Source organism: Chiloscyllium punctatum, chromosome 10, assembly GCF_047496795.1.
Source record: "Chiloscyllium punctatum isolate Juve2018m chromosome 10, sChiPun1.3, whole genome shotgun sequence".
NCBI classification, from domain to species: Eukaryota; Metazoa; Chordata; class Chondrichthyes; order Orectolobiformes; family Hemiscylliidae; genus Chiloscyllium; species Chiloscyllium punctatum.
The window spans coordinates 59,776,560-59,801,465 of NC_092748.1; the positions used below are offsets into that span (position 1 = coordinate 59,776,560).

Here is a 24,906-nt window from a genome sequence, read left to right on the forward strand (position 1 = left end):
AAATGACACACTCCCTCACTTTTCTGATCACAGATTACACTGATGGGACAGTGATTGTTCAAATTAGACTTGCTCTCCTTTTTGTGGACAGGACTTAATTGGGCGAATTATTCCCCACTGTCGGGTAGATGCCACTGGTGTAACTGTTCTAAGAACATTAGAACTTCAGAAATAGGAGCAGGAGTAGATAATTCAGCCTTTCTACCATTCAATGAGATTGTGGCTGATCCATAACACCACAATTTTCCTGCAGTGTCCCTGTACCTTTTCATGTTTTTAGTGGAAGTCTATCAATATCAGTCTTGAATATTCTGAATGCCTGAACCTCTGCAGCCCTCTGGGGCAGAGAATCCCAAAGATTCAGTACCTTTTGAGTGAAGAAATTCCTCCTCATTTCAGTCCTAAACTGCCAACTCTTTCTTCTGAGTCTCTGCCCCTGCTTCTAGACTATCCAGCAAATGGACCATCTGCTCTGTCAAGATCTGTAAGAATTTTGTTTGTTTCAGTGCATTCCCCTCTTATTCCTCTAAACTCCTAAGAATGAAGGCCCAAGGTATTCAGTTTTTCTTCACTATACTACATTGCAATAGATTAGTTCTGTGTGCAGCTGATTCTGGAGCATGTCTTCAGTACAATTTCTGGCATTTTGTCACAGTCCAGAGCAAATGAATATCCAGGGGCTTCAGCCATTTCCTGATACTATATGGTGTAAACTTAACTGACGAGAAGCTTAGCATCTGTAATGCTGAGGACTCAGTGAAGACTGAGTTGAATCATGCACTCAGCATTGCCAGCTGAAGGTAGTTGCAAATTTTAAATTTTATATTTTTTCACTGAGATGTTAGCTTTTCCTCTCATTGCAAAATGGATATTGCAGAGCTTCCATCTCCTGTTAGTTGTTTTAAATGTTAAGCACCATTCATGTTTGGATTTGTTGGCCTCAGATCTGATCCATTGATTGTGGAATCACTTTGTTTTGTCAAAAGATGCTTTAATTAGGCACGCAAGTAGTCATTTTACCTTCACCAGTTTGACACCCTATCTTCAGATATGCCTTGTCCAGCTCCAAGCATGCCCTCCTGCACACTCCATTGACCTAGGGTTGAGAGCCTGGTTTGATGGTAATGGTAGAGTGAGAAATATGCTGGCCATGGGGTTACCAATTATGGTTGAACACAATTTTACTGTGATTGCCCATGATGCCCAGTTTTGAAATACTGAATCTGTTCATATCTATCCCATTTAGCACAGTGTTAATGTCATACAACCTGATGGAGGGTGTCCTTAGTGTGAAGATGGGATTTCATCTCCACCAGGTCTGTGAATGGTCACTCCTACCGACATAGTTTTAGAAAAATGCATGTGCAATAAGTCGGTTGGTAAGAATGAGTTCCCTCACTACCTGCTGTAGAGTTGGTCTAGCAGCTGTATCCTTTAGGGTTCAGTCCATTTGGACAATTCTCAAGCTACCAAGCTATTCTTGCTGATGGAATTGATTTTTTTTTTCCTGTGTAAAGTACATTCTGTGGTCTTTCCTCTCTCAGTACTATTTGCAATTGGTGCTCAACATGGAGGAGTATTGATTCATCATTTGAGAGAAGCAGACTCAGGGTTGGAGCGGGGAGGGAGCATTGCAGTAAATGCTAAGCCACTCTGCTATAGAGAAAACATGTGCATCAGTAGCCCTTGATCCATCCCAGTAATTCTAAACCCCCAACATTACACTAACTATGCCTTCACCTTAACACTGTCGCCTCTCCTTCCCATCAGCTCTTTGTTTCAGTCACAGTCTGTACTTTGTTTTACTAGAACTACTCATTCAGCTTCTATGTATTGCCTGTGCCTTGTTTCAATGTCATGCATCTCCACTTTCACTAAAACGGTAAAGGAGCAAGAAAATATCTCATTTTCATAGAATAGAATCCCGACAGTGTGGAAACAGGCCCTTTGGCCCAACAAGTCCACACCAACCCTCCAAAAAGAGTCCCACCCACACCCATCCCCCTACCACTCTACATTTACTCCACACTAATGCACATAACCGACACATCCCTGAACACTGTGGGAAATTTAACAAGACTAATTCACCTAACCTGCACATCTTTGGACTGTGGGAAGAAACCAGAGCACCCAGAGGAAACCCACACAGACACTGGAAGAATGTGTAAATCCACACAGATCCAGATCCCTGGCACTGAGGTAACAATTCTAACCACTGAGACACTGTGCTGCCCCGTCTTGTTTGCCTTTAACCCGCCTTGTCCATCCTTTTCTTTAAATGAAGATTTGTTTTGAAAAATCAAGTGCAAAATAAAATCAATAAGAATAAGGAAAGATATTGTCTAATTTTTGTTCTCCTTGTAGTTTCATGCTAATCTCAATCTCTTAGATGTTCATAATAATGGGCAATTTCCTATTATTACTGACAACAGTAACTCTTCCTCACTTCTCAGCCACCCACATAAACTACTTTTACCACTGATACATAACATAAAATTACAAGCGAAGACAAAAGCTAAAAGATGTGATGAGAATATTGTCATTTCTTTTGTATTTTTTGAATAGAGACACAATGTTTTTTTACAAAAAGCTGCTCAATATAATGTTTGCGACAAAAATTTTTAAAAATTTGTCCTCATGTTTTCAAAATCATTTGAAGGAAAACTACTCCGAAGAGGGTGCAAAAAATGAGAAATACTTCATTAGTATACTTGAATATTAATGGTCTGCCCTGGGAAATTAGGTACACTGCACATGCACAGATTTTACAATCTGAACTCAGCTCTTGGAGTCACAGCTTTTGGTAATTACATAAATAATAACAGCTGTTTTATTTTGGAAGATGTTGAAGGTTCAATTAGTTTGAAGGCAACCCTTTCTATTCTATTGCTGAAGACTGATAGGGCAGTAACTGTCTTCATACTTTAATTGGCCATACTATCCTCATCCAATGCCTCACCACCGCTGTTCAGCTTGATGGACCACACTTGTCTGCTTCTATTCTTATCTATACTGTCATAGCCAGTAAATCACCAGCAGTGACCCGTGACCCATCTGCTACCCCTGTGCTGTTGTCTCTGGTGTTCTCCAAATATCTATCCTTGGCTATGTCCTGTTTCTGTCTACCTGTTGCCTCTTGGTAACATCATCCAAAAGTACGGCGTTAGATTTCACATGTACATCAACGGTGCACAGCTCTACTTTGTCACCATTACACTCTGAAAAATGTAGAAAGTCTTGTCTAAATTCACATTAATGCTTGTTTTTTGAGTGTTAATCAACATAGTGTAGCCCAGCTACATCTCCATAATAATTGAATGCACCTTGCATACTGAGATATGAGTCATAAAAGTGTAATCCGTAGTAACACTATGTAATTCCAAACTGATCTCAGGTCAAGAAGCTGAACAAGAGGTCATTAGTGCCAAAGGAATGAAGCAACCTGTAATTAATGGCGATGAAATTTCCTTAAGATTTTAAATGTATAAAGCAAGCAGCCTCCACTATTGTCTCGTTGCATATGTGGCTCACTGGAGGTGCCAGATGTAGGTGACAGCATCCATAATTGTGCACTCATTGCTGGCACTGCCTTTCACTTAACTGCAGGGTAGCTGCAAAATCTTTGATAGACCTTCTCGCAATAACTGCTCAACAGCCCTGAACATCCTGGTTTTCTTCCTCAGCCGCAGTATGTACAACCACTGCTGTAGTCCTCTGAGGCTTGTGTCTGTGGTTCTGTTGGTACGAGCTGTTTCTTCTTCTCCTCCTCCATTATTTCCGTAGTGCAAGTATAGCTGCTGGATTAAGTTCAAACGTTTTACTGATCTGTGAAGAGATATATCAGAAATGAGATGTTTGTTTTCCCATTTACAATTTGATATTGTCATGCTACCCTTCGAGTTCCTGTCAGGCTGCTCATGTGATAAGTGAAAATCTGCCCTTCATCCACTTTTACCTTGTAATGTACATTCTCTTATGACTCATGCTTACCTTTCCTATTCCTCTTCTATTAGATGCAATATTTTTATCTCTTTCATCTTTAAATTACTTCCCATGCCCGCAGCTGTTAGCTCAATCAGAACCTTGCTGGCTTTAATTATATTGTGCACGACTTTCCTACATCTACCCTTGGAACCAACAGCCTGAATAATGTTCCTTTCCCATCACGTTAATTTACCAACCTGTAAATGCCTCTGCCTAACTGCATGTGTAATAACTAGTCACCAAACCTCAGCCCCACCCCATCACCACCAGGACTGTTGGTGAATCTCAGGTGTCTTTAATCTCGGAGTCAAATGAATCATGAGGTATGGTTGGGATAATGATATTAGAAACTGATAGAGTTTATTCACCTTTATTCTGCAGTGAATGCTTCCCTTTGATGCTAAGGCATTAACTGAGTTTCTGTTTCAATTCCTTCATCTGGATCTGTTTACACAGATTTTGGTGCCCCTCCTCTTATTTGTGCAAAGGGTTCTCAGTGAGGATCTCTTTGTGAAGTGAATAATGAGACCCATGCTGGCTGTAGATTTTAAATTTGACTTATTCGCCCTCTACCCTGCTTCTCCTTATGTTTTTTCCCCATCATTGTAGATGAACTTGTTTCCTCTGACTTTCTTCAATCTCCCTGTGTAACTATTGCCCTTTTCATTGTCCCCTTTGAAATCCTGCTCTTCTCCCCATCCCAAGTTATTCCATATCCCCACATCCATCCTTAACCTTTGACTGCTCCTTATGCAATTCACCTGCGCACTCTCTACCACGCCTCTCCTCCCCCCCCCCCCCCCCCACACCCCCCACCAACCCAGTCCGCTTAATTTGGTCCATTGACTTCCTTGTCATAAATATACAACTGCCACATTTCTTTGTTCCCTTTCTTATCACTGTAACTCTCCTCTGCATGCTCGTTTGCTCCCTCCATTCCCCAGGAGCCTTCCAGTGCCCCTGATGACCATGCCCTTTAAGTTCCATTCTTACTGTTCTTTGTTATTTAACCCCACCCCTTTTTCTGAACCTTTTGAGCTGCACTCTGTCTTGACTTGAACCCTCTTTTGAGTTGAGTAACCCCTTGAGTTGAGGCCTGATTGCCTGCCATAATCAGCCTTCCTGACACCAGTTGGCATGGCTGCCACATTTGGAGAGGCACGTTGACCTGGGAGACTTCATCCCTGAAACTTTAAGTGTTGAAGAACTACAAACAAGTCTACATTTGACTAAAACCTCTTATAAGCTAGTTGACCCACTCAGACTTCATCCATTATGTTAAATTAGGGTGTAGGTGAGTATTCATGCCAGGCCAATAAGTGGAAATGAGACTCAGTCCACCTGCCTGAAGAGTTCTGAGAACTTACTAAGTCCTTAAGCTGCCATCTGGAAACTGAATTTTTGCCTCCCACTCTGTTGCATTTTCTCACCCTCTCTGCTTAAAATCTATCAGTGGTTTCAATAGATTCGGCTTTAGATTTGATTACATTACAGTGTGGAAACAGGCCCTTCGGCCTAACAAGTCCACACCGACCCGCTAAAGCGCAACCCACCCATACCCCTACATTTACCCCTTACCTAACACTACGGGCAATTTAGCATGGCCAATTCACCTAACCTGCACATCTTTGGATTGTGGGAGGAAACCGGAGCACTCGGAGGAAACTCACTCAGACACAGGGAGAATGTGCAAACTCCACAGTCAGTTGCCTGAGGTGGGAATTGAACCCGGGTCTCAGGCACTGTGTGCCACCGTGCCGCTTGGTACATAAGTTATTTTTACTGTTGTCTTGGTAACTGGTAAGTGTAATTTCATGCCAGAATTTCCATTAAAGTGCCATTTAATGATGTTACAAGCAAAGTGTTGGCATTTTGACAGAGGTTTGCACAATTATTTTAAGCAATTAATGTGCTGCAGAAATGTTTTCCAACTATTTGTAATTCCGACAAGATTTCTTCAACAAGTGAACAAATATCTCAAATGAACTGCTTCAAACAGAACATGAGGGGAAAGTGTTTCATACTGATCAATTTTAAAACAGGCTATAAACTCCTCAGATATAAACTAGGGGCCATTATCTGTTACTGTTTCCTTTAATATGCCATTTGAAGCAAATAAAGGTTTTCCACATGTCTGTCAATTTTGTAAATTGAGGACATGCCAAATGTTTCTGACCATTTGGTGCAAGAATCAATAGCAATAAAAAATGACTGCCTTTTTTCAGCAGAATCAATGTAAGGTCTCTGCTGTGGTTCATGCCAGATTTCTAAAGATGCAGTCAGAGCAACTGCAAGGGTAATTCTGTTAACAAGCTACTGTTAACAAGCTACAATAAATCCAAGTTGCCAGGATAACAACTTGACCATGCAATATTGCAGTGCAAGGGACCAGATTTGAAGAAGAGTACATATCTCTGAGGGTTTTAAAACAGGAGAAAATTACAGAGGTGGAGAATGGTGTGGCCATGAGTGTCATAGACTCAGAGTCATAGAGATGTACAACATGGAAACAGACCCTTCGCTCCAACTCATCCATGCCGACCAGATATCTTAACCTAATCTAGTCTTATTTGCCAGCACTTGACCCATATCTATCTAAACCCTTCCTATTAATATACGCATCCAGATGCCTTTTAAATGCTGTAATTGTACCAGCCTCCACCACTTCCTCTGACAGCTCATTCCCTACATGCACCACCCTCTGCATGAAAAAGTTGTCCCTTCGGTCCCTTTTATAACTTTCCCCTCTCACTCTAAACTTGTGCCCTCTTAGTTCTAGACTCCCCCACCCCAGGGAAAAGACCTTGTCTATTTATCCTATCAAGGTGAGGCAATGGCCCAATGGTATTACTGCTGGACTGTTAATCCAGAGACCCAGATAATGTACTAGGGACTGGGTTTCGAATCCCGCCACAGCTGATGGTGGAAATTGAATTTGATGAAAAAGAAATTTGGAATTAAGAGTTTAATGATGATCATGAATCCACTGTTGATTGTTGGAAAAACCAAGCTGGTTCACTATTGTCCTTTAGGGAAGGAAACTGCCATCCTTACTTGGTCTGGTCTACATGTGACTCCAGACCTACAACAATGTGGTTGACTCTTAACTGCCATGATCTTATTGAATGGATTGAGGGCCTACTTCTATGTTAATAAAAAACAAAGATTATTCTCAGCTTTAAAGTTTTCGAGTGGTCGAATCTCAGCATTTTCCTTTGGGCAAGAATTCCAGATTTTCTGTAGCTTCTGTTTGCAGAAGTGCCACTTCTGCACGGTAGTGAGGGAGGCCAGGAGAAATGTGTTTGAAAACCTGCATTGATTGCTGGCATCAGGCCAGCTGGCACTAAAATAGTGAGGGCGGAAGATCTATATATGGGAATCCTGCCCTATGCCCTATGAGGCTTATAAACGAGTACAACTTAACAATAGAGTTCCAGAATTGATTGCTTTAGGGAGGTCAATGGAGGAAGGAAAAGGGGTAGTTATTTGCTTTTGCCTAAACATTTTCAGCCTCCAGGAATTTATTTTTGCTCTGCTACAGAAACCTTTGAACAATTTTGGTTCTCCTATCTAAGAAAAGATATTCTGGCATTGAGGCTTATAAAGGAGACATCTAAAGTCTATTGTCCTTCAGGCAACTGAGATTTACTGATGGTTTAGGAACTTAACAGGACTTGCCAGGGTTTCCCTGCTGTGGAAGAGGAGTTGCTCATTGATGGGCACTCAGTGCTTCATGAAAAAGTCAGCACTGGAACAGGAATCTCACTGAAGGACACTTCCCTGTCTTGGATTCAACCATCTTGCTCTGCTTGCCAGTGACTTGCTTTTTGTGAACCCCATCCCAATCCATTCACCTGTCTCCCAGGATCTCAGAATCATCTATGGCAAAAGCTTCAGAATGTTACACACGGCAGCCACTGTTCTTGGTTTCTTTGCAAGAAACAGAGAGCTGCTTGGGCCTGGATGGTTAGATATGGGATTATTTCAACAAATTGGTCCTTCTAGTGGCAAAAACTCAGGTTATAAAATCAGAGCATTTTTATAGTGTGGAAAGAGACCCTTGAGTCCATCCTGTCATCATTGGTCAAACATCCATGTATTGTCATGGGAGTTAATAGATCCTAGAAGACTCAGTTAAATCAGAAATAGAGATCATTAGGACCTATTACCCCTTGTGGAATGAAGATGCTGATTTTTGCGTCCTTGATTTTCGGATTGGATAGTTATTCCAGTAGGAAATGCACCACAGGTCTGTCAGCACCTGTTGAAAAGAATACACGAGTTAAGAGTTTGAAAGTAACCTTTTTTCAACCTGTATTCACATTTTGTTACAATAAAATTATTAGCCTGTTGTGTTTCTTTCCAAGTGCTGATGGAGTTCCTGTTCTTTTACAGCATTATCTTTTTTTTCATATTTTCAGTTTTAATGGTTTTATTCTTTTTTCTTTGTTGGAATAGAAATATCTTGAACGAGTGCAACTTAACAATAGAGTTCCAGAATTGATTGCTTTAGGGAGGTCAATGGAGGAAGGAAAAGGGGTAGTTATTTGCTTTTGCCTAAACATTTTCAGCCTCCAGGAATTTATTTTTGCTCTGCTACAGAAACCTTTGAACAATTTTGGTTCTCCTATCTAAGAAAAGATATTCTGGCATCGGAGGTAGTCCAGAGAAATTTCACTAGGTTGATTCTGGGCATGGAGGGATTTTCATAGAGTCATAGAGATGTACAGCATGGAAACATGCCGACCAGATATCCCAACCCAATCTAGTCCCACCTGCCAGCACCCGGCCTGTATTCCTCTAAAGCCTTCCTATTCATATACCCTCCAGATGCGTTTTAAATGTTGCAATTGTACCAGCCTCCACCACTTCCTCTGGCAGCTCATTCCATACACGTACCACCATCTGCATGAAAAAATGCCACCCCACCCCCTCCTCTCCTGCCTCTCTTTCTGTCCGTCCTGTAGCATTTGTATCCTGAAACATTAAGCTGCCAGTCCTGTCCAACCCTGAGCCACGTTTCTGTAATTGCTATGCAATTGCTAGTCTCATGTTCCTAACCATGCCTTGAGCTCATCTGGCTTCCCTGTTAGGCCTCTTGCATTCAAATAAATGCAGTTTAATTTATCAGTTCTTCCTTGTTCTCTGCTCTGTCCCTGCCTGCCCTGACTGTTTGACTCACTTCTTTTCTCAACAGTACCAGTCTCCGATTAATATTGTAGCACTGGGAGTAATCCAGGTATTATTACCCTCGAGGATCTCCTTTTTAAAATTCTCTCTCTCTCTCTCTCTCTCTCTAAGTCAACTAGCTTGGACTTATCCTCATTGGAGTTTAGAAGAATGACAGCAGATGTTATTGAAACATAAAGGATTCTTAGGGATCTTGACAGGGTAGATGTTGAATGTTGTTTCCCCTATAGTCTAGGACCAGACGGTATAATCTCAGTTACTGGATTAGTGGTGCTGGAAGAGCACAGCAGTTCAGGCAGCATCCAACGAGCAGCGAAATCAACGTTTTTGAAGGGCTTTTGCCCGAAACGTTGATTTCGCTGCTCGTTGGATGCTGCCTGAACTGCTGTGCTCTTCCAGCACCACTAATCCAGTATTTGATTTTCAGCATCTGCAGTCATTGTTTTTACCCGGTATAATCTCAGTAGTCACCCGTTTAAGACAAAGACTGGGGGGGAATTTGTTCTTTGAGGTAATGAACCTGTGGAATTCATTACTGCAGAGGACTGTTGCTGCTGTGTGTTTAAGCATGTTCAAAACTGACAGACTCCTGTTCAGCAAGGGAATTAATGAGATAAATATAAATCAGGAAAGTGGAGCTGAGGGTTATCAGATCTCATTGAATGACAGAGCAGACCCAATCGACCAAATGGCCTTCTGCTTCAGTGTTGTATTTTCATGAATGATAGATTCTGCATTGCTGATTAATTCTTGTGTTTTCAAAGGATGTCAAGATTTGAAACTAAGGGGAAATATAATTGTGCTCTAAATTGATAGATCATTGCTAAAATTTTCTGAGTGCACATGTCAAAGGTATTGTGTGCATTGAGCATAATTTCTGATATTTGCTCAAAGCTGATGAGATTTCTCATCAAATAAAGGCTCATAACTGTACATTGCACAGAGCTTGCTTCACTCTATGCAAACAACCAAATGAAATGATTGTTCGTGGATAAAACATGCTGTATTATTTTTGAATGACAGCTGATTTTTTCAGTCAGATTAAACAGTTGCTAAGAGACCTTTACATAAAACAAACTATGAAATGTGGTGTCTATTCAGTTAAGCTGTTTTTAATCTTCATTTCCACTGAGGGTCAAACAATGACATACACAGATGCCCCTGCGAACCTCAGTTAAATAATGTACCTGCCAATAACAGAAATCAAATAACCACCACCTAAGCTGTTCAATTTCCTGTTAAATTCATTACTTCACGTTTCCATCCAATTTAATTTTTTGTTAGTTGTCCCCACCCTGTCATAAAGTATTAGATTGTTAATTTCTTAGAACATGACAGATTTCCCTAACTTTGGGAGTCAACGCTATTCCTGTGACTTTATCAATAGATTAGCTTCAGTATTAGCACTTTATTTTTATTTAGTTGGAAATTACCCTTGCTAACATTAATAGGAATACAGTGTGCTAAATTTTGGGTTCGGAATAAGGTGAAAAAAAATTGTAGTTGTCAGAATCTAATTGCTAGAAATACCCATAATTTACAGCCAACATAAGCCAATAGAGGTTATCAGGGTTATAGTTAAGATTGACTCTGTATAAAATAAAATTACTTCTATCTTTATCTCCACCTTTCCTGTAAGTGCTGAGTTTTGCTAAGGATCTTCTCTATCAGCTGTCACCTTTCTAATATGGTCATTCTTAATATGTGAGCCTAGATGGTGAGAATTAATGAGCACATCAATGACTGAGCCTAATTCTGTTCATAACATTTACAGCAGGGGTCACTAGTTACTGGTCTTGGTCAGAGATCTCATCTGAGTGTATTTATCCACTCCCAAACTTGGAAACAATAAAGGTATCCTTTCACTGCTGTGTGTAATACCGTATTAAAATTGGGACATCAAAACTGCAACCTGAGGCCTGTCTTCAAAAGAATGTGTTGGACCTGTCACTGGCCTCTGGAAGATATTTCTGTACTACCTTTAAAATGTTATTCAGTTTGCACTATAATAGACATCAGCAGCTCTAATTTTGATCCCCAGCAAAAATGGCAGACATTTAAGAAAATATTTCATAGCTCGCAGCAAAAATATATCCCAGTGAGAAGAAGGATTTTAGGAAGGGGATAAGCCAATAATGGTTAACCAGCAAAATTAAGCTTATCATATTGAAAGAGAAAAAAAACAAACTGTGTGGCAAAGATTCATGTAAAGGAGAAAGTGAGGACTGCAGATGCTGGAGATCAGAGCTGAAAATGTGTTGCTGGAAAAGCGCAGCAGGTCAGGCAGCATCCAAGGAGCAGGAGAATCGATGTTTCGGGCATGAGCCCTTCTTCCTGAAAGGAAGCAAAGATTCATGTAAGCCAGACAATTGGGGAAGTTTTAAAAACCAATTACTGGTAGTAATCTTTTAAGAATCCTTAGATTCTGGAAAATTCCCAGAGGTTTGGAAAATTGCCAATGTGATATCTTCCTTTAAGAAGGGAAGGAGACAAAAACTGTTAATTATGGGCCAGTTAGCTCAATTTTTCTTACTGGTCAAGCAGTATGATCAAGCAGAGTCAGCGTAGCTTCATTGCAGGGAACGTCATGCCCAACAAATTTATTAGAATTCTTTCAGGAAGTAATGAGAATGATAGATAAAGAGGAAGCAGTGAATGTGGTATATTTGGTTTTGCAAAACATATTTGATAAGGTACTGATTAGGCTACTGAATAAAATAAGAGCCCATGATGTTGGAAGTGAAATATTAGCATAGATAGAGAGTTGGCTAACTAATAGAAGACAACCAGTTGGGATAAGGAGGCCATTTTCAGGGTGGCAGCCAATAAATCATGAAATGCTACAAGAGTCAATGCTGAAGCCACAGTTATTTACAATATATATTAATGACTTGGATGATGAAAGTCACGCTTGTGAATGACTCAAAAATAGATGGCAAGGCAAGTAATAAGGATGGCACAAGGAGTCTATAGAGGGATATATACAGATTAAGTGGGCAAAAACTTGGCAGCTGGCATATAATGTGGAGAAATGGGAGGTTATAATTTTTCCCACCAAAGTGTATATGAGCTGAATATTATTTAAATAACGAAAGACTGCAGAAAGCTGCAGCTTGGCCGGATTTGGGAGTGGTCATGCATGAATCACAAAAAGCTAACACCCAAGTTCATATATAGGATAGAAGGAAATTTGTATAGTGTCTTATTAGTAAATAAAAGCAAAATCATCATAGTCTTACCACACGATAGGGCTGGTCTGTCATTAGACAGTATGAACACCTTCTTCTGCACCTATTACCTGCCCCAAACCATCGGTCCTGTCATGGCATGGGTACTTTCAACACAGTGAAGGCACTTTCACTCGCTGTTAACCCCCATGATCATCAAATTCAGCTTCACTTCTTCCCTAGCTTATCATCAACAATCTTCTTGTCTGCCTATACCCCATTTTCTTTTTCAGTCTCTCTGGGTTTCCTTTCCTCCAATCTGCTCACTCCTTTTCCATCCCACTGCCTTTCATCAGCATAAATACCACCCTTTCCTATCTGTTACCAGTTCTGAAGAAGGGTCATTACACTTGAAACATTTACTCTTTTTTTCTGTTGGTAGATATTGCCAGATTAGCTGAGTTTCACGAGCAATTTCTGCTTTTGTTTGTTTCTGGTCTCTAGCATCTGGAGTTCTTTGTTTTATTGCAGCAAATATTGATTGTTCTGCTAGACCTAGCTCTGCACAGCCACTGCCACCCAATCCATTGACACAACCATGTACTTTCATTTGGAGTCGTGACATTAGACAGAACTTGGATAGACTCCTCTGCCTTTAAGGTGAAAGTGAGGACTGCAGATGCTGGAGATCAGAGTCAAGATTAGAGGCTGGAAAAGCACAGCAGGTTAGGCAGTATCTGAGGAGCAGGAAAATCTATGTTTCGGGCAAAAGCCCTTCATCAGGAATGAGAGTGGGAGCCTCTGGGGTGGAGAGATAAATGGGAGGGCAGTGGGGCTGGGGAGAAGGTAGCTAAGCGTGCAATAGATGGATGGGGTGGGGATGAAGGTGATAGGTTGAGGAGGGTGGAGCAGATAGGTGGGAAGGAGGATTGGCAGGTAGGACAGGTCATGAGGAAGGTATTGAGCTGGCAGGTTGGAACTGGGGTAAGGTGGGGGGAGGGGAAATGAGGAAACTGGTGAAGTACACATTGATGCTCTCGGGTAGAAGTGTTCTAAGGTGCAAGATGAGACATTTTTCCTCCAGGGGTTGGGCAGTGAGGAAGTTGCGGTGGAGGAGGTCCAGGACCTGCATGTTCTCGGCAGAGTGGGAGTGGGAGTTGAAATGTTCGGCCACAGGGCGGTGGGGTTGATTGGTGTGGGTGTCTCAGAGTTGTTCCCTAAAGCACTCTGCGAGAAGGCGTCCAGTCTCCCCAATGTAAAGGAGCAACTGATACATTTGTGGATGTGCAGATGAAACTTTGATGGATGTGGAAGGCTCCTTTGGGGCCTTGGATGGAGGTAAGGGGGGAGGTGTGGGCGCAGGTTTTGTAGTTCCTGCGTTGGCAGGGTAAGGTGCCAGGAGGGGAGGGTGGGTTGTTGGTGGTGGGGGAGGGGCGTGGACCTGACCAGGTAGTCACAGAGGGAACAGTCTTTGCAGAACGTGTATAGGAGAGGGGAGGGAAATATACCCCTGGTGGGGGGGTGTGTTTGTACGTGGTGGAAATGTCAGCGGATGATGCGGAGCTTGGTGGGGTGAAAGGTGAGGACCGGAGTGGGGGGATCTATCCTTGTTACGGTTGGAAGGGTGGGGTTTGAGGGCGAAGGTACTGAATGGCATGGTGGCTCAGTGGATAGCACTGCTGCCTCACAGCGCCAGAATCCCAGGTTCAATTCCAGCCTCGGGTGACTGTGTGGAGTTTGCACGTTCTCCCCGTGTCTGCGTGGGTTTCCTCCAGGTGCTCTGGTTTCCTCCCACAGTCCAAAGATGTGCAGGTCAGGTGAATTGGCCATGCTAAATTGCCCGTAGTGTTAGGTGCATTAGTCAGAGGGAAATGGGTCTGGGTGGGATACTCTTCAGAGGATCGGTGTGGACTTGTTGGACTGATGGGCCTATTTCCACACTGTAGTGAATCTAATCTAAAAAATAATGTGGATGAGATGTATTGGAGGCCTCTGTGTTTAACTCTGGTCTGTGCATGATCTTTGATGTCTTTGCCAGACATTCTCCTGCTAGCCTCTTCCTCATGAAGGGCATGGATAGGGTGAATAGCCAAGATTTTTTTTCCTCGGATGAGGGTTCCAAAACATGGGTTTAAGGTGAGACCGGGAAGATTTACAAAGGACCAGAGGAGTAACCTTTTCATGCACAGGGTGGTGCCTGTCTGGAATGATCTGCCAGAGGAAGTGGTGGAAGTGAGTAAAATTACAACATTGAAAAGGTATCTGGATGGGTACATAGTAGGAGGGGTTTAGAGGGATATGGGCCAAATGCTGGCAAATGGGACTAAGTCAGATTGGGATGTCTGGTCAGTGCAGATGAGTTGGACCAAAGAGTCTGTTTCTGTGCTGTATGAATCTAAGACTCTATGACTGTCAGCTTCTTAGTAGCTGAGATCAGAGGTTTGTGATCTGTACTCTGCTCGGTACAGGTATGTTCTTTGGTACTGCTCAGAATTTCAGAGACTTTAGCTGTTTCTTTTTCCTTTAGCTGTGGGCCCTTGTCAGTGCTGTGTGAACAGAATATGACCCTGAGCACACATGAGATAGGTTTCCCACTGAGGTGAATGTGTCTGTGCTGTTAGAGGTTGGGGAAGAAGGCATGGATGGTCACCCTGTGAAGTTTTTGACTGCTCCTCCTCAGAGATGTGCTGATTGTTGTTGATTGTGATGATTCTGGGGGCTTAGGCTCTTATTTTGACATCTTGGCTTGGGAATGGGATCTGGAATTGCATAGAAATGCATAAATATTTGTTAGTGTAAGATGTCACTACTGTTACCCATGGTTTTACATTGCTCCTGGGAGGTGTTGTCATTAGATGCTGGTAGATAGCTAATGTATCCTTCAGCAAAGCTTGACAGCCTGCACCTCAGGATGAGTTAGGAACCATGTGTTGGCATACCCCCTTCTCTGGAAGGAGAGAAACATTAAAAGATATTAACATGGCTACATGAGTACTCCTTCCATTATAGATATAGCCAGAAATACTCAACTCCAGAACTGTGATTATCTGTGCACATTACAGGAAGAATGTGGCATGAAGGAAACGAGGTGATAAAGGGCTTTGATTGGAAGATATTTCTAAGTTGTCAAAGAGCTAACATTGACACGAATCAATAAAACATTATATGAGGTGTGTGTCCGAAATATATGTAAGCCAAAGGCATGTTTTGGAGTGGTGTCCTTGTCTAATGCAAGCCAAATTGAAAAGCTATCAGATGTGCATGTTCTCCTCATTACGATGAAAGATCGGTGAGGTGCTGAGTGAAGTAGTACCCTTTAATTTTTAAATGTAAGCCTTGGTCGATGTGTAAAAGACAGTAGCACTATGGTGAAAGTCGTGCTGCATTAGTGGCTGCAGTGAAATGATAGATATTGATTACATGTGACACATCTGGAGATGTCTGGTGGTCAGTCTCTGTGTGACAATCCTGTGCACTGGCAAATTTACAATGCTAGCTTTCCCTCATAGGGGCATGAAGCATTGAATAGTAGACATTGATACATACCTGAGGCAGAGTGCAGCAGATCATTCATATTTTTGCGACAGTAGAACTAGGGTCTGTTAAAGTCCCCAGGAGGCACTAACCTCTGCAACCATCTCTTTCCCAATAAGGCTGTCTTCCTTATTGGGAATAATGTCTTGTTGCTGTCCCTAGGGAAAAAGTTATTCACTTCCCTTTTAGGACAGATTTCAGGAGAACCTCTAGGATAATATCACTGAACCACAGCATTGCTCATTACCAGGTCTTTGACATTTCAAGGGATGGGTAGAGGTGATGAGCAGAGGATGGTTGATACCGCTGAATTTCTAAGAGTGAAGGGCAATCTGTGTGTCATTTAAGTCTGATGTCCGGAATTTAAATATAGAGCCCAGAACATCCTAATGGGGGCAGAATTTCCTGTCCACCTGACTATATAATATGATGTTTTTCCTGCATGGATACAAAACTATTTGAGAAGAATGTAATCCTGCAAGAAAACCCTTGAGCAGACGTATCTCCTGCTTTCGAGTCTGCCTCCACACTTAGTCTCAAAGAAACAAATTTCTATTATCTCAGCTACATGCATGGAAAATATCTTCACTGTCCATGTATGAGAAGTATGTAACTTAAACATTATTCTTCAAAAAGTAATCATAGAGATTTGGGTGCACAGATCCTTAAATCTTTCCACTGTCTATAGAGAAATGATGCCAGGTTATAGTCAAACAGGTTTATTTGGAAGTACAAGCTTTCAGAGTGCTGTTTCTTGGTCGGTAGCTAGTGGGACAGGATCATAGGACACACTGTTCTGAAAGCTTATGCATCCAAATAAATCTGTTGGACTATAACCTGGTGTTGTGTGATTTTCAACTTTGTCCACCCCAATCCAACACTGGCACCTCCACATTTTAGGGGATTGGTAATACTGCTCATCTATTGTCATATGTCCATTTTAGTATTTCTCAAGTGCTTTTCTAAATAACCTTTGACACAATAACAATGTCCTGTCATGTGACTAGTTTTGGCATTTGTGAAATATCATTATGGAATTTCTGAGCAAGTGGCTGATTCTGGAGCTATTTAATTTAAAATGTCTCAAGTCAAATGCCAAATTGATTTTTTTAAGCAACTGACAGCGGTTAGCATTGTAGTTCTAGCAGCTACTTCCCCATTTGAAGTGACTGAATTGCCATTATCAAGGCATCCCCTATCATATGCATACACAGAAAAACTGTTTAGTTCCCTACACAATGCCATTCCTCCTTGAAGAAATAATTGCTGAGTGTTGGGAATAAAGATATTGAAAAAAGGTTAGATGCATGTTGTGAACTAGAGAAACATGAAATGGTGAGTTGTGCATGAGGCATAATAGGTAGTTCTGGAGTGGCTCAGCCAGTTTAGGCAATATATATTGGAAAAAAATCAATAATTTGAAAGAAACATTTGACATTAAGAATGCACAGGTTTCACCTATCTGGAGGTGAGATGAGGTGTAATATGGGGGTAATATTGAGAAAAGCAATGAGAGTCAGAAGCTCAGCTATGGTGAGGAACAGGTGGATTTCTGTGGAATTTAGTAGCTTTAAGATAAAGTGCAGAGATCTTGCTTAGATAAGGAGGTGGAGAACTCAACAAATATATCATGATGGTAGTATATAAAGATAAGAAGAAATGGAGGAAGTTGTACAGTTTGATTGTGGAAGGACAGCCAGAGAAGTCAAAAAGAGACACAAAAGTAAGATTTGGTAATGATGGTATATTGCCACTATAGTGGGCAGGACAGGGAATATGGTGAATAATGAAGGTATGATGATGGTGACGGGTGAAGTTGGGGCAGTTGGCATCTGTGTAATATCTGTTGATTATGCTCAAGATGAGATTGTGGGTAAGTGGAGAATTTGTTTGTGGGCATTTATTGGTCAACATAGAGAGGGAGGATGGCGTAGATCAATGAGGATTGGAGGAATCTTCTTGGAGGTCTGTGGTAAGTAGGAGTTAAAGAAGGGAACAGTTATGAATAAAGGGGGAAGAGGAGGAGTTTGTGGAGAAATGAATTAGGTTTGAGAGCTGCTGGAAAAGAGCTACTTTCTTGGGCAGAGTGACAGCAATTGGAGGGGGAGGCAAATCTGTACAGGAGCAAAGACGCTGAATGTGGAATGAGAATAGCGAGTGTTCAGCTAGGCCAGGAGTTGGGGAAGATGGAAGTAGTAATTCAGGATAACATGAACATTAGTTTCTGATGTGTGTAGGATAAGGAGTACAGATTGAGCAATGAAAACAAAGTTAGATGTCAAGTCTGGAATATGTACTGGATATGAGATGGAACAAGACTAAAATATTCACCAAAGGTCTGAAGTTTGTACACTGCTTCAGGGTCTGCATAAGAATAAGAATCTAGATGTTTATTGTGTTTGAGATGTGTGAGGTTTCAGCAGAGGTTGGGGAACAATGAAAATTGGTACAACACAGGGTAAACCCCTCTGCTAATTTAAACCCAACACACAGAGAAGCTCACCTCACACAGTAATATGTTAAATTTCAAGAGGCAAAGAACTATCCCAAATGTCACTATTTAAAGTAAAAATTAACAATTTTATTCTTTCAGTCCAACAGAGAACACTAAAACACCAGCTATGTACAACTCCTTTCTCTTAAACCTATCTTTTACCTCCCACTCTACAATACTGGTCCAATAAAAAAAAACTGATTAAGATTTTCACAAAAGTAATCACCTTTCAAAATCTGTCAGCTTTGTCAATTCTCCTTTGTAGATTTTCCTCTGTACTTTTCTGGGTCATCTCTTCTTCGGTCTTCTGCTGCACAACTTTCCTTATGGACAGGTACTTTTCAGAGAGCTCTTCAGCTAGCAGTCTGTTTTGTTGGTGCTCTTGGTAGTTCTCCCCCTAACTGTTCAAAATATCTGGTTTTATACCCCAAAACATTGGATCATTTCATTGGTTTGATGTCATCCCAAACAGTAAAATTCAGTTTTGATTGGATTTTGGTGTCTGGGGCATAATTTGAACTGATTGGCCAAATTTGAATTTGTTTTGGTACCATGACAACACTTCGCCAGCTAGCTGTGTCAACCAAATGTAACATTTTTAAAATTGTTTAGCACACAATGTGGTACAGTACACACCTACACCTTCATAACAAGATTCATTACTATGGTTGACAAGTAGAATGGATCAGTCAGACATTATATGTAATTTAAAACAGAAAGTGATGAAGAAACATGCAAATCTGGCAGCATCTGTAGAGAGAGAAACAGAGTTAACATTTCAAGCACAATGTGTCTTCCTTGTTTTTTCTCAGAATGTAGTCCTGAATATCTACAACGTGTCTGAGAGTAAAACATTAATGCTGCCTTTTCTTATTTCTAAACAAGTCATCAGCTTTATACTTTTGGATTTGAACTTATTTAGCATATCATTAAAATAGTGCCAACAACTGCAGGAGTTAAAGACTGAAATGAATTTCAATGATTAAGCAACAGCTTTTTTAAAAAGTTAGATTCGATTCCCTACATTATGGAAACAGACCCTTTGGCCCAACAAGTCCACACTGACCCTCCAAAGAGTAACCCATCCAGACCCATTCCCCGACATTTACCCCTGACAAATGCACCTAACACTATAGGCAATTTAGTATGGCCAATTCACCTGGTCTGCACATCTTTGGACTGTGGGAGGAAACCAGAGCACCCAGAGGAAACACACGTAGACATGGGGAGAATGTGCAAACTCCACACAGACAGTCACCCGGAGGCAGGAATTGAACCCGGGTCACTGGCGCTGTGAGATGGCAGTGCTAACCACTGAGCCACCGTGCTGCCCCCATGTTCATCCATTCTAAGCAGAAATTATAATATGATCATTAATGTAAGATAATAAAAAAGTTTATTTTGGTTACATCAGTTCCTACTTAGCTGAACTACAGTGTCAGACTGACTTTTGGCTTATATATGTGTGATAGAGTCATAGTCGTAGAGTCATGGATGTCTACAGAACAGAGAAAAGGCCCTTTGGCCCATCAAGTCTGTGCTGGTCAAAAACCACCATCTAACTATTTCAATCCCATTTTCCAGCACTTTAAATCCCATTTTCCAGCAATATGTTTGAATATTTAAAAATTTTAGTATTTATCTATTTCAGTATTTAAAATTACTGTTGAACGATTTATTTAATTACATTTCAGAAAAGGACTGAAGTACCTGAATACAGATGTGAAGACCATTTTAAATGTTGATGTTTAAATAATTTCCATATTTTCCAATCCTTGCAAACTTGTTTTAAACTCAGTAGTGGTACTGCAATGCGATTATTACTTGCAGCATATGTGCACTCACTTTTACCTTCTAAAATGCAAAGTAAGAAATAACCTGTCTCAGATTTATATCAAGAAATTAAAAGGATTAAAAAATAGACACGATATTGCTATATGGGCAGGCCAGCTCATTGCACTATATAAGCTATTATTCTTGCTTAAGGCCATTGCATTAGTGTGCATTAGAACTTAGAACACTCGAAGTGTCGGAAGCTAGAGGGCCTGCTTGGCCTTATGTTGTGGAGGAACAGAAGCATCTCTGTAGCTAAAAAGTTAAAAATCACACAACACCAGGTTATAGTCCAACAGGTTTAATTGGAAGCACACTAGCTTTCGGAGCGACGCTCCTTCATCAGGTGATAGTGGAGGGCTCGATCGTAACACAGAATTTATTGCAAAAATTTGCAGTGTGATGTAACTGAAATTATACATTGAAGAATCCAAATCATGACTGTAGCTAAAAAGACATTGTTTATTCCATGTAGCAATCAGTTACAGGTTCTATTGATACAGTATACATTAGCTCAGAGATTCCAATGGCCAGATAGTTGCTGCAGCAGCGTAAGCTAGAGTTCTGCTTTGGGATCATGTGGAATCCGAGGTAACATCGAGGGAATTGCATGGGATAATTCCAATGAGTAAAAAAAGTAAAGCCCATGAAGTTGTAGATTTCAGAGGGATCCGACTCATTTAGATTGATTGGTTTTGCAGGTAGAATTAGAGGGTTACAGACCTGCTCTAAAGTAGCTATTGAATTGAATTCTTGACTCACCGCTGACTCTCTTCAACTACTCCTAAACCCCTGACACCCTCAACCTGACCCACACACCCCATCCTGACAGTACCCACCCCTCCCTGACATGAACCCACCTGACTCTGCTGGCATCTCTGACTTGACAAGCTGGTATCTTTGTGTGAACCAACCCTGCTGGTCCCAGGGGCCCCCTTGCTCCTTTCACAGTTCCCCTTTCCAACCTCTGCAGCAGAAACCTGACCGTTTCCCCCCACTCAATATTTACCCACGTATCTGGCACCCTGAATCCCTCACCTACCTGCCAACCTAAATTGCTAGTTTACATATCCATCCTTTCGCAGTAACTGTCAAAGTGGTTGGCTGTGTAGCTGGACTTTAAATCACAGAACACGGCCACTGCTGCAAAATGGAACATGATTTGATTTTCACAATGATCTTCTCCCCTGCTGGCTATGAACATTCCTGTCAACCCTTTTCATAAGAAGAGGTTCTTGTCCAGGAAGTTCCAGAGTATAAGTTATCTAAATATAACAGTATTTTTTTTGTCTGATCAGTGTTAATTATAGGGTTTCTGACACTGATTGGAATTTTAGCACCATTGTTAAGGAGACTATGAGGAAGACCACATATTAAGTCTCACTCCTTTGAGATCCTAGCTATTCTGCCCACAATTCTGTGTGACATAGGATTAGATTAGATTACTTACAGTGTGGAAACAGGCCCTTTGGCCCAACAAGTCCACACCGCCCCGCCGAAGCGCAATCCACCCATACCCCTACATCTACCCCTTACCTAACACTACGGGCAATTTAGCATGGCCAATTCACCTGACCTGCACATCTTTGGAGTGTGGGAGGAAACCGGAGCACCTGGAGGAAACCCACGCAGACACGGGGAGAATGTGCAAACTCCACACAGAGTCGCCTGAGGCGGGAAATGAACCCAGGTCTCTGGCGCTGTGAGGCAGCAGTGCTAACCACTGTGCCACCGTGCCGCCCACAAATGATAATAATGATAATATATGATGCTTATGGCAGTCCTCAGTACTAATCCTTTCATACTCAATTATCACAGTTAAAACAGATTGGAAAATTGCTGTTAGCATGCCTTGAAATTTGGCCTTGAGTTTTGCTTTATTGCATTAAAATTATTATGGTGGAAGTTACATTTTGAAATCATCATATGAGTGCTTCACTGCCATTAATATGCAATTTTTCTTCGTCCTTATTTTCCCTGAGATATTAAACAGTTCATGCCTCACAATAAGTCTATCATTTTCAATTAAATAAAACAGGAATTATTTTTAACTAACATAGCTTTGTATTACCTATTTTAATAACTTCATGATAATAACATCTTCCTTATTGTTTCAGTTGCTTGATATTCTGAAAATGTTCTATCTTCTGTGTTATTGTTCATATTGGATACTTAAAATGTAACATAACTTAGATTGTGTTTTCTTTGTAGCATAAGCATTAGGCTCATTATAAGGTGAGCACATATTTATTTGTTTTACTGAGGTAAACATCACTTCATGATTATTCAATTACTATTATTTCAGCAATTCTACAAGGAAACTAACTTTATGGCATTAGAAAATAAGTATTATCTACTTGTTGTGCAATTATTTATGGAATCCAGGTCCCTTCTGGAGAACAAAGGCTGACTGTAACTCATGATTTGGAGATGCCGGTGTTGGACTGGGGTGTACAAAGTTAAAAATCACACAACATCGGGTTATAGTCCAACAGGTTTAATTGGAAGCACATTAGCTTTCGGAGTGACGCTCCTTCATCAGGTGATAGTGGAGGGCTCGATCGTAACACAGAATTTATAGCAAAAATTTGCAGTGTGATGTAACTGAAATTATACATTGAAAAATTGATTGTCTGTTAAGCCTTTCATCTGTTAGAATACAGTGATAGTTTCACTTCTTTCATGTGTAAATCACAAAACCTTTTTCTAAAAGTTGCATTCTCGGGTTAGCTGTTAACAATGGTGATAGCTAGACAATATGTTGAAGGTGTTGGCCCCCTGTGTTCTCTGTCTATGCCATGATGTTTAGATTGATTCTAATCTAAAAAGTGAGATAACAGAGTCTTACATAAATGCATGCAGTTTTTGAGCTCAGAGTTCTACATGAATGCATGTAGTTTTTTAGCAAAGTGCAATGTAACTCTGCAAATACAAATTCACCCCACAAAATATATGTGTGCATGTGGGCCTTGTCTGTGTGTGTGTGTGTGTGTGTCTGTGTATGTAGTGAGTGCAGAGTGTCTTAAGTCTGTGAGGGGGTGCATGTGTGAGTGTGGGAGGGTGTGTGTGGGTGTCTGTGTGCTTGTCTGTGTGTACCTGTGTCCATGTGTATGTGAGAGTGTGTGTGTGTGTAGGGATATCTGTGTGTGTGTGTAGTGCAATGGTGATCACCTGTAATGTGACATGAACCCAAGGTCCCGGTTGAGGCCCTCCCTATGGGTACCGGACTTAGCTATCAGCCTCTGCTCGGCCACTTTTCTCTCCGTCCAAAGGTACACAAAGCCAACACACTGGGACGTCCCATCGTGTCGGGCAATGGGACCCTATGTGAGAATCTCTCCGGCTATGTGGAAGGCATCTTGAAACCTATTGTATAGGGGATCTCCAGCTTCTGTCGCGACACTACAAATTTCTTACAGAATCTCAGCACCCACGGACCAGTCGAACTGGGAACATTCCTCGTCACAATGGACGTTTCTGCACTCTACACCAGCATCCCTCACAATGATGGCATCGCGGCAACAGCCTCAGTACTCAACACCAACAACTGCCATTCTCCATACACCATACTACAACTCATCCACTTTATCCACAATCACAACGTCTTCACCTTTGACAACCAGTTCTTCATCCAGACACACGGAACAGCCATGGGGACCAAATTTGCACCCCAATATGCCAACATTTTTATGCACAGGTTTGAACAAAACTTCTCTATGCAGGATCTCTAACCAACATTGTACACCAGGTACATTGATGACATTTTCTTCCTCTGGACCCATGGCGAGGAGTCACTGATAAAACTACACAGCGACATCAACAAGTTTCATCCCACCATCAAACTCACCATGGACTACTCTCGACTATCTGTCTCATTCTTGGACACATGCATCTCCATCAAGGATGGACAATTCAGCACCACACTCTACCGCAAACCCACAGACAACCTCACAATGCTACACTTCTCCAGCTTCCACCCAAAACATATTAAAACAGCCATTCCCTATGGACAAGCCCTACACGTACACCGGATCTGCTCAGATGAGGAGAAACGTGACGGACACCTGGAAGTACTCAAGGATGCCCTCACAAGAACGGGGTACGATGCTCAACTCATCGACCGCCAGTTCCGACGTGCCACAGCAAGGAACCGTAATGACCTCCTCAGGAGACAGACACATGCTGCTGCAACTGACAGGGTACCCTTCGTTGTTCAGTACTATGCCATGTTCTTTGTGACCTGCAACACATTATCAATGAGGATGAGCACCTCACCAAGACCTTCCCCACACCTCCACTACTTGTCTTTAAACAACTGGCAAACCTCAAACAGATCATTGTTCGTAGCAAACTGCCTAGCTCTCAAGACAACTCCATACAACCCTGTCACGGTGGACGCTGCAAGACGTGTCAGATTGTGGACATAGATACCACTATTACACGTGGGAACACCTCCCACCTTGTACTTGGCAGGTACTCATGTGACTCAGCCAACATTGTCCATATACATACTCCCACACTCACACATGCACCTCCTCACAGACTTAAGACACTCTGCACTCACTACACACACACACACTTTCTCACACTCACAACCCCCACCACAGACAGACAGACACACACAAAGACCCACATGCACACATATATTTTGTGGGGGGCATTTGTGCTTGCAGAGTTACATTGTACTTTGCTCAAAAACTGCAT

General features: G+C 41.6%; 1 protein-coding gene and 1 long non-coding RNA gene across 8 annotated transcripts in view; one reads left to right on the top strand and one right to left on the bottom strand.

Moving 5' to 3' along the window:
* The window catches only part of myo3b (myosin IIIB), a 586,128-nt gene that overhangs the window by 301,860 nt on the left and 259,362 nt on the right, over positions 1 to 24,906 (top strand). The window lies entirely within an intron of this gene.
* Positions 3,505 to 18,743, bottom strand: LOC140482215 (uncharacterized). Its single transcript, XR_011961688.1, has 3 exons — positions 18,596 to 18,743; positions 8,154 to 8,245; positions 3,505 to 3,825 (listed from the first exon to the last, which is right to left on the bottom strand). It is a non-coding gene; the product is annotated as an uncharacterized lncRNA (long non-coding RNA).